Source organism: Cornus florida, unplaced genomic scaffold (assembly GCF_030987335.1).
Source record: "Cornus florida cultivar Cherokee Brave unplaced genomic scaffold, ASM3098733v1 CherokeeBrave_3.0.0_Hap2_Chr09, whole genome shotgun sequence".
NCBI lineage: Eukaryota > Viridiplantae > Streptophyta > Magnoliopsida > Cornales > Cornaceae > Cornus > Cornus florida.
In genome coordinates, this window is record NW_026775579.1 from 33,779,515 (window position 1) to 33,791,931 (window position 12,417).

At 35.1% G+C, this 12,417-nt stretch overlaps 1 long non-coding RNA gene across 1 annotated transcript; it reads left to right on the top strand.

Moving 5' to 3' along the window:
• The first annotated feature begins 6,578 nt into the window (after window positions 1-6,578).
• On the top strand, window positions 6,579-7,086 carry LOC132273240 (uncharacterized). The gene is made up of 2 exons (XR_009470062.1): window positions 6,579-6,685; window positions 6,873-7,086. It is a non-coding gene; the product is annotated as an uncharacterized LOC132273240 (long non-coding RNA).
• The last annotated feature ends 5,331 nt before the right edge of the window (window positions 7,087-12,417 follow it).

Sequence of the window (12,417 nt, forward strand, 5' to 3'; positions counted from 1 at the left end):
AGGCTAACCACTATAAAATACTATAAAATCAAGCCTGGGACCATTCAAATGTGCCCCCCATTTTGTGGGTTGAATTTTGAAGAACCATACAAGCATTTAGATGAATTCTTAGAAATATGTTCCATCATTAAGATCACCGATTTTCCTGAAGAAGCCTTAAGAATGAAGTTTTTCCCTTTCTTCCTTCGAGATAAGGCAAAATATTGGTTCAATAACTTGGGGGCTAATACCATCACTTCTTGGGCTCAAATGCAACAAGAGTTCCTTAAGAAGTATTACCCCACGAGTAGGACTAATGTAATGAGAACGACTATTCAAGAATTTTCTCAAGGTGATGGAGAGCCATTACATGAAGCTTGGGAATGATTAAATGATTTACTACGGAAGTGTCCACATCATGACTATCCAAAGTAGTAACTCGTCCAATGTTTCTATCAAAGCTTATCTGACACTCATAAGCAAATAGTGGATGCCTTATATGGAGACAAATTTTTGCTAAAGTATAAAGATGGCCTATGGATTCTTTCTGAGAATTTGATTAAACAAATGATTAACTCAATGTGAAAGTATGTAACCAAATTAAACTAAGGTAAACTTGGATTAAGGTAATAAGGAGAGAGAGACTTAGGTATGGATTGCACCATTAAACTCATACAATTATACCAAATGCCTTCAATTAATGGGGAAAACACATTGTAATAGAAATGTGACTACAAGCACACATCAATGTTCAAGAAGATAATATAAATTGCAATGAATAAGTATAAACTATCAAATTCAAGCATGGATTATCTACCTAACTACAATTACTTTAAGGTGTAGAACAACCCATCAAGACTAAGAATAATCCATCAAATTAAGAGAAAATGTATCCAACAAAAACCATGCATGGCCATCATTAAGCACAATTATAAAGAGTACTCAATGTAGAGATCAACCCTTAATTAATCACACATAAGACAACATGTAATCAACATAGAGAATCAATTAAAAGATGATGTCGATTGAGCAATGCGCACAAAATGCATGTGTTAAAACTTAAGAGAGTAGTGGGCATCACATTTAAAATTTATAAACCACTAAACATTTATACTATGTAGTATAAAGTGAGAAGGGATCAAGGGCACTTGGAATTAAACTTGGAATTAATTGGTCAATTGATTGAAAAGAGGTTTTGGTTTGGTTTGATTAAGCTAATGATGAATTAAAAGCAATGCAAGAGAAAACAAGCTAAATTAGAGTAAAGTTGTGAAAATAGGAGAGATGTCTTAGGGCATTAGAATTGCCACTAAGCTTGTCCCTAAACCACTAGCATTCATCTAATTGGGGGAAAGAATAATGTTGTAACCAAAATGTGTATTATCAATTGCAACAATGAGCATGAATCATCTATTACAAGCATGAATTGTCCACTTAACAACAAGTAAACTAAAATGTAGCATAACTCATCAAGTCAAAGAATAATCCATCCAATTAATCCACAATTCTCACACACATTAATCTAGAGAATCATACAACTTGTGACAATAAGCATAGATTATCAAATACAAGCATGGATTGTTGTAATACCCCTAATTTTAAAAGGATAGTCCGGGTATTTATTTAATTGTTTAATTACGATTTAATTTATTTAATTGAGAATTTGGTGATTTAATTTATTTATTTAATTGTTTAATTGCATATATTTATTTAATTGGGTTTATTTTATTTTATTTGACTTAATTATATTTTTCGTTAGATGTTATTAAATTAGGTTTTTAGAGGTCATGTAGGTAGCCGACATAACTAAACATTAACTAGGTTTCCATGGGCCGAGTTTTCAGTTTAGGGTTTAGTTAAACTAGGGTTTTGGTGTAAACCTATAAATATATGTCTTACATTCGGTTTAGGGTATTAGAACCCTATTCATGACATCAAGTGAATAGAGAGAAGCATAGAGGAGTATGGGAGAGAACAGAGAGGGAAAACCAAAGGATCACTGGAAAAGCTTAAGAGAAGACGTTGAGATTTTTGAACCGAATCTCACAGGCAAGTTTTATACTAACTCTATCTCTTTGGCCTGTGTTCTTTGCATTCCTAGTACAGTCCTAGGAAGAGATTAATATAAATGAATTTGGTTGCCCTGTTATTTACTTCAAAGCAGTATGTCTTTCTCTATGTGAATGTTAATTGTTTTTAAATTGTTTTTGCTTGTTATTATTATGTCATGCGTAATTCTTGTTCCAATCGAATTTAATTAGTGACTAATGAATTTAAATTATTCTGGAGCACCTTGGGATTTAGTTTTAACTAAAAATAAAGTTGGTTTGAAGGATTAAACAAAATCTATACAGTATGTATTCATGGTTTTGGTTTTGGCTTGCGGAAACTGTTTTTGCTAAATTCTTATTCCAATTGAATTTGGTTAATAAGTAATGAATTGAATTAACTCTATATCACCCTAGGATTTAGTTTAATCAGTCAAAGCATAATTAAAAGCGTTAAAGGCTGTAACAGAGAGGAACGGAAACAATGGAGCTCACCGGAGACGAAACAAACAATCAGAGAGAGAGGGGGAAGAAGAGGCGGCTCCATGGAAACATGGAGCCGGCTTAAAGAAGGTTGGAGGTGGCTCCAACAATGTTTGGAGCCGGCTCCATCATTTTGGAGGCGGTTCTAACTTGGTTGGAGGCAGCTCCTTCAACGGTTTTCAGTTTTTCGCCTTTTCAGTGATGGTTTTGGCTACGGGTTTCAGAATTTGGTGTTTCCAGATGCTATTAGGAGCTATGCAGGGATGTTCCAGTAGCATCTAAGTTCTATTAAAAATTATGAGGGTGTGTTAATGCATAATAAATTACAAAGAAATCAGTAGTTTTAAACCATTATAGTTTCAAGTGAACTTGTGGACTGTTTTGGAGGCAGAGTATTTTAAGTGCATAACCCTATGAGTTGCAATTTTATCTGGGAATGGGAATATTGTTTAATCATGTTTCTGTAATTTAAATTAAGCATATTATATTACAGAATGATTATAATCGGAATAAGTGACAGTAAGTCACTTTTAAGGAAGTTTACATGGTTGAAATTTTACAGACGATTCAAGTTGTTTAATTCTAAATTAGCAATTGAATTAGGGGTTTTACGTTTAAATCATGTAACAATGGTATGAGTTTAAACATGTCAATTTATATAAATTCTGTTATCGTATAATCAGAAATTAGTTAATGTTTACAAAGAGTTCTTTATATCAACTTATTGGATGTTGTGGAATAGGTATCAATAAGCATATTAATTCTATTATTATTATTATGCTTGTTGTGGGTTACAGGATGATTATATTTATTCTCTGTATTTAAAACTTGTCAGAGAATCAGGTACTAGATGTATTGAACAAACATGCTAGTTAAACATTCTTGTTATGCTTATGATTGGATATGTTGATATTGATATGTTATGTTGTCATATATATATATATATATATATATATATATATATATATATATATTATCAATATTGAATGGATGGTTTGTATGCACTGATATAGGACGGTGACATACTAGGGGGATTAGCTCAAAAGAACACTAAGTCCTACCTACTCTGGATTAAGGGATGGATTAACTACAAAAGTTAAGTCCTACTTGTGTTTTATGTCAAATCACTAAATAGTTGAGTGACACTTTAGTTTGAAATAGAATCTAAATATATTTTTATGGTGCCACGATATGAGCCTGAGTCTCAGGGTCGTTGGCTAGGGAGCGTATATGCATTGGGATGCATAGTTGGCTATGATGGTTGGATGTATACCCTGCTAGGTCTAGGTAGTCATGCCCACCTCGGGTGCGTTTTGCATGGTGCCTACTAGTCAGGTTGAGACGGGCCTGTAGTCCAGTGAGAGTCCTGTAGTGTGATTATATATATATATATATATATATATATATATACGGACTATTAGTTATTGTTGGATTGGTTAGGATGTACATGCGTATCGGGTCTCTGCTTAGGTAGTAGTAGTATAGAACTTGCTAGTGGGCTTGACCCACTTATCATTTTTCAGGTGACGGGCGTCTCCAGTCTAGGGATTGTTCGGGCTGAGCAGAGACGATCTTCTATTCTACCAACGATGTAGGACTTTATTTTCTTATTGTTAGATTTGGATTTTATCTTCAGTTATTTAATTACCTTCAGTTTGGGATTGTTATTAGGGGTCCACTAGAGATGGATTCCCGAGTTGTAAAATTATTGAAGGATTCTTTCTAAGAAGGTTTTGGATAATTGGATTTCAAGTATTTTAATTTCAAGGATTATGTTTAGTATTTTTTTCAGCTTTTAAACTTTTATTTATTAAATTCATTTTGTATTCTGTATTCGGTTAAATATTAATTGGTTGGTATCCCTCGGATCTGTGCTCGGACTTGATCACCCGTGGCTCTAGAATCGAGGGGTATCACAATTGTCCACCTATCTAAGAATTGAAACGCAATTACACTATAATTTAAACCAATGATAAGGAAATTAAGATAATTAATTTAAAGATATGGCACAATCCATCAAGCATAGGCATAACCCATTATATTAATCAACAAGTGTATCAAATGAAATCTATGCATAGTCATCACTAGATTCATAATCACACATAGACATGCAATTAACATAGAAAAGCTAATGTAGAGATGAAATCCTCAATTAATTACACATGGACATGCAACTAATCTAGAGAACTAATAGGAAGCATTCAACCATAAGAATCATGTGAAAAATCAAGATACATATATTCACAAGGATAAACATTCATTATAACAAAGATTACCCCAAAAAGACTAAGAGCTTGGGTTTAGAGAGCAAGCCTAAGGTTCATCCAAACCCTAAGATGATGTTTAGCCACTCATGGATGTGGTCATAGAACCCTCAAGGGATATTGTGATACCCCTCGGATCTGAGACACTGGTTGATCAGGCCCAAGCCCAAACCCGAGGGAATATCAAACAATTAATATTTTAAAAGATGAACACAGATGACAAAATGAAATAAGAACAAATATTAAAAGCTGAAAGAAACTAAAATAAAATCCTTTAAAGATAAATACTTAAATCCTAATAATCCAAAACCTCCGATAGATTAAACAACTCAGGAATCCATCTCTAGTGGACCCCTAATAACTATCCAAACTGTAATAAAAAAATAACTGATAAAACATCTAGAAGTAAGTTATGGAGAGAAGTCTTACGTCGTCGGAGGAGTGAGTAGAAATCTCTGCTCAGCACGATCAAGTCTAAGTCTGGAACTGTCGTGTACCTAAAAAATAGAAGTGGATTAGGTCCACGCGTAAGTTCTAACCTACTACAATCCAAGCAGAGACTCGATGCGCATGTACATCCTAAACCATTCAACAATAGCTAATAGTCCTTAAGTATATATATAATCACACTAAAGGACTCTCACTGGACTACAGGCTGGTCTCAACCTGAATAAAGGTAACATGCTAAAACGCATACGAAGTGGGCGTGTGTACCTAAGTCTAAACAGGGTACAGCTCCAATCATCGTAGCCAGCTATGCATCCCAATGCATATACGCTCCCTAACCATCGATTCTAAAACTCTAGCTCATATCGAGGTACCATAATAATATATATAAAATCCATCCATAATCCCTAGTTGTGACAACCCGAATTTTTAGAGTTTAATTTTAAATTATATACTCTTGATTTTTAGTTGTCAACAAATTTGATTATTTTGTTTTAATTGGAGATTTACCAATTTGAGGTTGGATTATTGATTATTGATTATTGATTATTGAATTGGAGATTTACAATTTATATTTTTTTTTTTGTGCTGCATATATATATATTCTGATGGAAGGGAGGATGCACCTAGGTGCCGAATTGAAGAGAGATGAGGTTGATTTGATTTTTGCACTTGAGTATATATGTTATATATACATTGCGTCTGTTAGATGGAAAAAGGGCTGCCATCCGAATTGGTGAAAATAGGTTTAATGGGTTAATTGATTTTATTTGATATATATATATATATATATTTGGAGTATCAGTTTGTGAAATGGTGATAAGGTGGTGCAATGATGATAAAAATAAAAAGGAAGGGAGCAGGTTCAGCCGAGATTGGGATAGAGAAGAAGGAAAATAGGAATTGTGATATTTTGGCGGGTCCCACATGTAATTTTAATGGTAGATTTCTTTGACTTTGGTAGAGTTCACATGGGCTATGTTATATATATATGTTCTTGTCTATTGAAGGGGGGCAGCACTTGGACGGAATAGGAGAACAAAATGGAAATTGTATTTGTTGTTGTAATGGCGGGCCCAACTATTTTTGACTTTGTTGGTATTTTACACATGGTGATATTTTGGAGATACATTGTAATTGTTTCTCCATATGGATGAAGTGAAGATAGAATTAAATGAATGAAGATATAAGGATAAGTAAAGTACAGGAAGCATGGGTGGCGGGTCCATTGTGATTATTATGTTGCACTTTAGATATTTGATTTGATTTTTGGTGGTAGATTTTTGTAAAAGTGTCGGTGGAATTGCATTATAAATAGAGTGTTTGTGCACAGATGGTATTAACTGAAAGAAAGCAGAGCTAGAAAATTTGAGAATGAGAAATACAGTGAGGAATTCGAGAGTCTCAGAGAAAGCAAAAACTTGATGAATTTGATGATCCAGTGTGGAATAATGGTTTTACAGAGTAGGGATCATCATACCTTGAATGGCTTGAATGATTTTATTTCAAATATTTTGTTGATTGTTATTTTGTTAAAATTGCATATATGTATTTTGTTTAAAAGCATATATATATTTTTGTGAAGCAAATTTATCATGAAACTCTTTGAAATCCTTGTTATGGTTTTTTCTACTGTCTCACCCTCCTACAGTTTCAGGTACCGAGAATGAACTTGGATTCATAGTAGCGGGCTTAGGTGGAAGAGTTAGTGTTGAGGAATTAAATTATTTTATTTAGAGACTTTTATGTATTTATTTGAGGAAATTGATTTAGTATCAATTTAATTAATTTGAGCTATTGCCTTATTTATTTGAGGAAATTTGATTGATTTTGTATCAATAAAGGGTATTTTATTTCTTTTGAGATCCTGGGTGTCTTTTATGAAGTATTTTGATTTGAGTAAATCGAGGATTTTATTTAGAATAAAATTCGGGGCGTTACACTAGTAGTGCCGCTCAACTAGTCGTTGCCATGACACTACAAATTAATAGGACTTAACGTTTAGTAAATCCAATTCTTTAATTTCCAGAGTAGGTAGGACTTAGCGATTTTTGAGCTAATCCCCCTAGTATGTCACTGTCCCATACCGGTGCATACAATCCGTCCATCCAGAAATGATAATACAGAACATGCATGTAAATATCATCTAAATCCATAAATCCAACAATTGAGAATAAAAATAGTAAGTTTAAACATCAATTGTTCCATAAGTGAGCATATTAAATTAACATCTTTTAACATGCTGATTATACACTACTCAACCAACAATCCTGCAATTAACAATACAACAGTATATGTAGGTATTAACTTATCCCCAGATTCCATATAATTGAGAGAACATGATTAAAAGTCTAGATCAATTAACTCCACAGCAAGCATAATAAACCTTGACTAATTATTATACTCATAATTACAATCCAACAATTGATGCGATAAAGCTGCGTCTACCACCTGAGCATAGGTAGTATAGGCTGGATTACCCGTAATAGCTCTCTTGATAGATCGCATCATTCCCTTAACGAAACTGTTGCGCTTCTTCTCCTAGGTATCCACCTCTTCCGGTGCAAAAAGACATAAGCACGTGAACTGCTGCTCATACTCCACCACTGTCATGTTCCCCTGCTGCAGATTAAGAAACTCAGTCTTCATGGCTGCCCTAACCGCATAAGGGAAATACTTTTGTTCAAAGTGTGCATTAAACTCATCATATGTCAATGTCATCCTCTCCTCTGTTATGGTAACTGACTCCCACCACTATAGTGCATCCCCAACAAACTTGAATGTAGCAAGCATCTACTTCTGAACCTCCGTGCAGTGAACCAAGCAAAGATGTCTCTCGATGTCCTGTTTCCATTGGTGAGCTGCTCTTGCATCGGTGGAGCCTGTAAACTCAGTTGGGCTCCCCTTTGTGAAAGAACTCCTGGCCTTCTCCTAAGTATCAATTTGAACAACCAGTGCTGGTAACGGTGCCGGCTGTACCTGAGGTTGATTCCGAAGTGCAGCTGTTACCCCAGCTTCTATAGCCCGAGTAATGAAATCATTGATGTGAGGAATATACTCTGGATCTCCTCCCTGATCTCGAGTCTGTTGAACTGCCTCCTTAAACTGACCATCATCATCCCAAGCCTTTGTTGCTCTTCCTCCATTTGCTGACGCCGTAGGAGATATTGTTGCCTATGTGCCGCTCTACTCTCCTTTCTAGATCCTCACATGCTCTGTCCGTTTCTAGCGTTAACCATCTGTTAACACGGAAAGACAGACACTAATACCATTTCTAAACGAACCGTAAGGAATACAATGAATCCTAAACTTAAGCTCTAATCAAGAGAGAACGCGGAAGTCTTATTCGATAGAATCCTAAAGACACTTGAACCTGGAGTGCTCTGATACCAACTGTGATACCCCTCAGATTCGAGACACGGGTTGATCAGGCCTAGGCCCAAACCCGAGGGAATATCAAACAATTAATATTTTAAAAAACGAACACAGATGACAAAATGAAATAAGAACAAATATTAAAAACTGAAAGAAACTAAAATAAAATCCTTTAAAGATAAATACTTAAATCCTAATAATCTAAAACCTCCGATAGATTAAACAACTCGGGAATCCATCTTTAGTGGACCCCTAATAACTATCCAAACTGTACTAAAAAAATAACTGATAGAACATCCAGAAGTAAGTTATGGAGAGAAATCCTACGTCGTCGGTAGAGTGAGTAGAAATCTCTACTCAGCACGATCAAGTCTAAGTCTGGAAATGTTGTGTACCTGAAAAATATAAGTGGGTCAGGCCCACATGTAAGTTCTAACCGACTACAATCCAAGCAAAGACTTGATACGCATGTACATTCTAAACAATTCAACAATAGCTAATAGTCTGTAAGTATATATATAATCACACTAAAGGATTCTCACTGGACTACAGGCCGGTCTAAATCTGAATAGAGGTAACATGCTAAAATACACACGAAGTGGGCATGTGTACCTAAGTCTAAACAGGGTGCACCTCTAACCATCATAGCCAGCTATGTATCCCGATGCATATACGCTCCCTAACCATCGATTCTAAGACTCAAGCTCATATCGAGGTACCATAACAATATATATAAAATCCATCCATAATCCCTAGTAGTGCCACTCAACTAGTCGTTGTCATGACACTACAAATCAATAGGACTTAACTTTTAGTTAATCCAATTCTTTAATTTCCAGAGTAGGTAGGACTTAGCGATTTTTGAGCTAATCCCCCTAGTATGTCACCGTCCTATACCGGTGCATACAATCCGTCCATCCAGAAATCATAATACAGAACATGCATGTAAATATCATCCAAATCCATAAATCCAACAATTGAGACTAAAAACAGTAAGTTTAAACATCAATTGTTCCATAAGTGAGCATATTAAATTAACATCTTTTAACATGCTGATTATACACTACCCAACCAACAATCCTGCAATTAATAATACAACAGTATGTGTAGGTATTAACTTATCCCCAGATTCCATATAATTAAGAGAACATGATTAAAATTCTACATCAATTAACTCCGCAGCAAGCATAATAAACCTTGACTAATTATTATACTCATAATTATAGTCCAACAATTGATGCGATAAATAAGACAACTTAAACACCAATCATTCCATAACAAGCATAGGAAAAATATATAGATTTTAACATGCTTAGTTTATACCACAAATACATGATTAGTTTTTGATAATTATTCACAAAAAGTTTCTAGAATAACTTAAGAAATTTAAACCACTCACACCCACGAACAGTTTGCATAACTTGCTAGAAACTGGTTGATGTTCAACCTATCAACCCTAAGTAATTTATTATTCATTCCCACATCCTCGGGAGCTCTAATACAACCATAAAACTCCTTTAAATCCCCATGTACAGTCCTTGAATATCCCAAAAAGTTCAAAAACTCAACCCAGAAGCAAAACTACGCCGCCCGGATAGCATCAAAAGGGGGTGGAGTCGCCTCCCCCACATGGGGAGCAGCCTCCCCCTTGTGTGGAGCCGGCTCCACACTATGTGGAGCTGCCTCAACCTGCATTGGAGCCGGCTCCACCCTTATGGGGAGCTGCCTCCTTGCTCCGTTTGCCCAGTTCACTTGTTTTCCTTCCACGGTTTGATCTCCGGCGGTTTCCATCAATTCCGTCCTCCGTTGACAAGGTTTCTACTGATTTAAAAAATTAGGTTCTAGTGTTTCAGAGAGTTTTAAAATCATTCCTCGGTAATTAACTTCAACTGAACCAAAAAGGATACAAAGAAGAATTAACTCAAAAAAATAACAGTTCATACAAACATACAGTTTAGAACAATTCAAACATGCGAAACAGTTTACTTTCAACATTTATTTACTCCTGGAATTGTATTAGAGATGTAAAGAACACAAGTCTAAGGGATAGAGTTAGGAATAGAACTTGCCTTACACCGACGTCGTCCTAAAGTCTCTGGCCAACTCTCTATTTTCTTCCCAGCCGTCTCCAAAACTTCTCTCAACCTTACTATGTCGTAGTATTGTTCTAAAACCCTAGGCAGACATCCTAGGTGAATATTTATAGGCCACATTAATCCTAGGCTCAACTAAACCCTAATCTGATTTACTCGGCCCATAGAACAACCTAGGTTATATTCCAACGTCGGCTGAACTGAAAACCTAATATAATATGTGCCACCTTCTATACAGTTACATTGAAAACATAATTAAATGTAATTAAATCAATTCAATTTAAACAATTAAATTAAAACAATTAAACCATTAAATTTAAGTAAATTAATTCAATTAAAATAACTAGAGTAAAACAATTAAACAATGAAAGCAATTAAATCAATTAAATTAAAACAATTAAACTATTAAATGCAATTAAATCAATTCAACTAACACATATGCACGTCAACAATTAAAAATACAATTTAACCTATAAATTAAATACCAGTATTATCCTTTTGAAATTAAGGGTATTACAGATATCTTCAAGCTTAGCTTCTTCTTCTTCTTCTTGGTGTTCTTGGTAGAAACCCTAAGTATGATGGTGATCTTGCCTCTTTTCTTCACAAGAAACCCTAATCTAGAGAGAGAATTTCTATTGTCTAAAATTGATTCAATTGTAAAACTAGCTGACAAATTGGTGAACCGTTAACAAATGGTTCATTTTACTTTAAATACAAGCTCCTTGGAGTAGTAAACAAGTCCGAATTTGGCCCTCTAATTGATCCAATCTCGCAGTCATGTGGTAAGGGAAGTTCAGGTGGAGTCGGAAATAAAACAACTCACTACCAGCAAGGTGGCGATCGATCGCCAACTTCTGCGATCGATCGTGGACTTCGGCAATTGATCATGGTTGACGTGGCATCCTTATCTTTGACAACTGGCAATCCTATCCGCTTAGTTGGCGCTAACGTGGCACTGCGAACGATCACAGATTGGCTGCAATCGATCGAAACTTTAACGATTAATGACGTGGAAGCTCTATCTAATGCTGACGTGGCTGCGATCGATGACGTGGCCTATGATCGATCGCCATGAATCTGCGATCGATTGCCGATGCTCTAATACAGTTTTTCTGAATTTTTCCAGATTTTCTTCTTAACTACAAAAAGGGATTAATAGGCTATTTTTAGCCCGTTTAAACCTTATTGACCCGAATTAGACAAAAGCACAAATTAAAACTTAAACACGAAAGTAAGATAGATGAATGAACTAAAATACCATAACTTAGGTGCTAAAATGTGTAACATTTGAGCACTTATCAAAAGAATTATCAATAAAAACCTTAGTATAACCAAGTTTGAATTCATAAGACCAAGCACTAATTACAATTCATAATCCCCAAAATTAAAAGTCAAAGTTTAATTAAACTAGTTTAGGGCTCATCCAAGCTCCAAGTGAAGAACTAACCAGTTATGGAGAAGGTATATGTCATCATGGTGGTCTCACAATTGATCTCCAAGCTTAGGTTCTTCTTCTTCTTCTTCTTCTTCTTCTTCTTCCTTGAGAGAAAACCTAGAAAGAGAATGTAGAGAGAATGTGTCCAATTTGTCTATTCAATCTTCTAATTATCCAACCTCTTTTCCAAATATGGTTAATATTCTATTTATATGTGAATGGTCAGAATATATGCACAAGGACACCTAATGGATTGCACCCCGAGCCCCCTTGAATCAAGGCTTAAAACA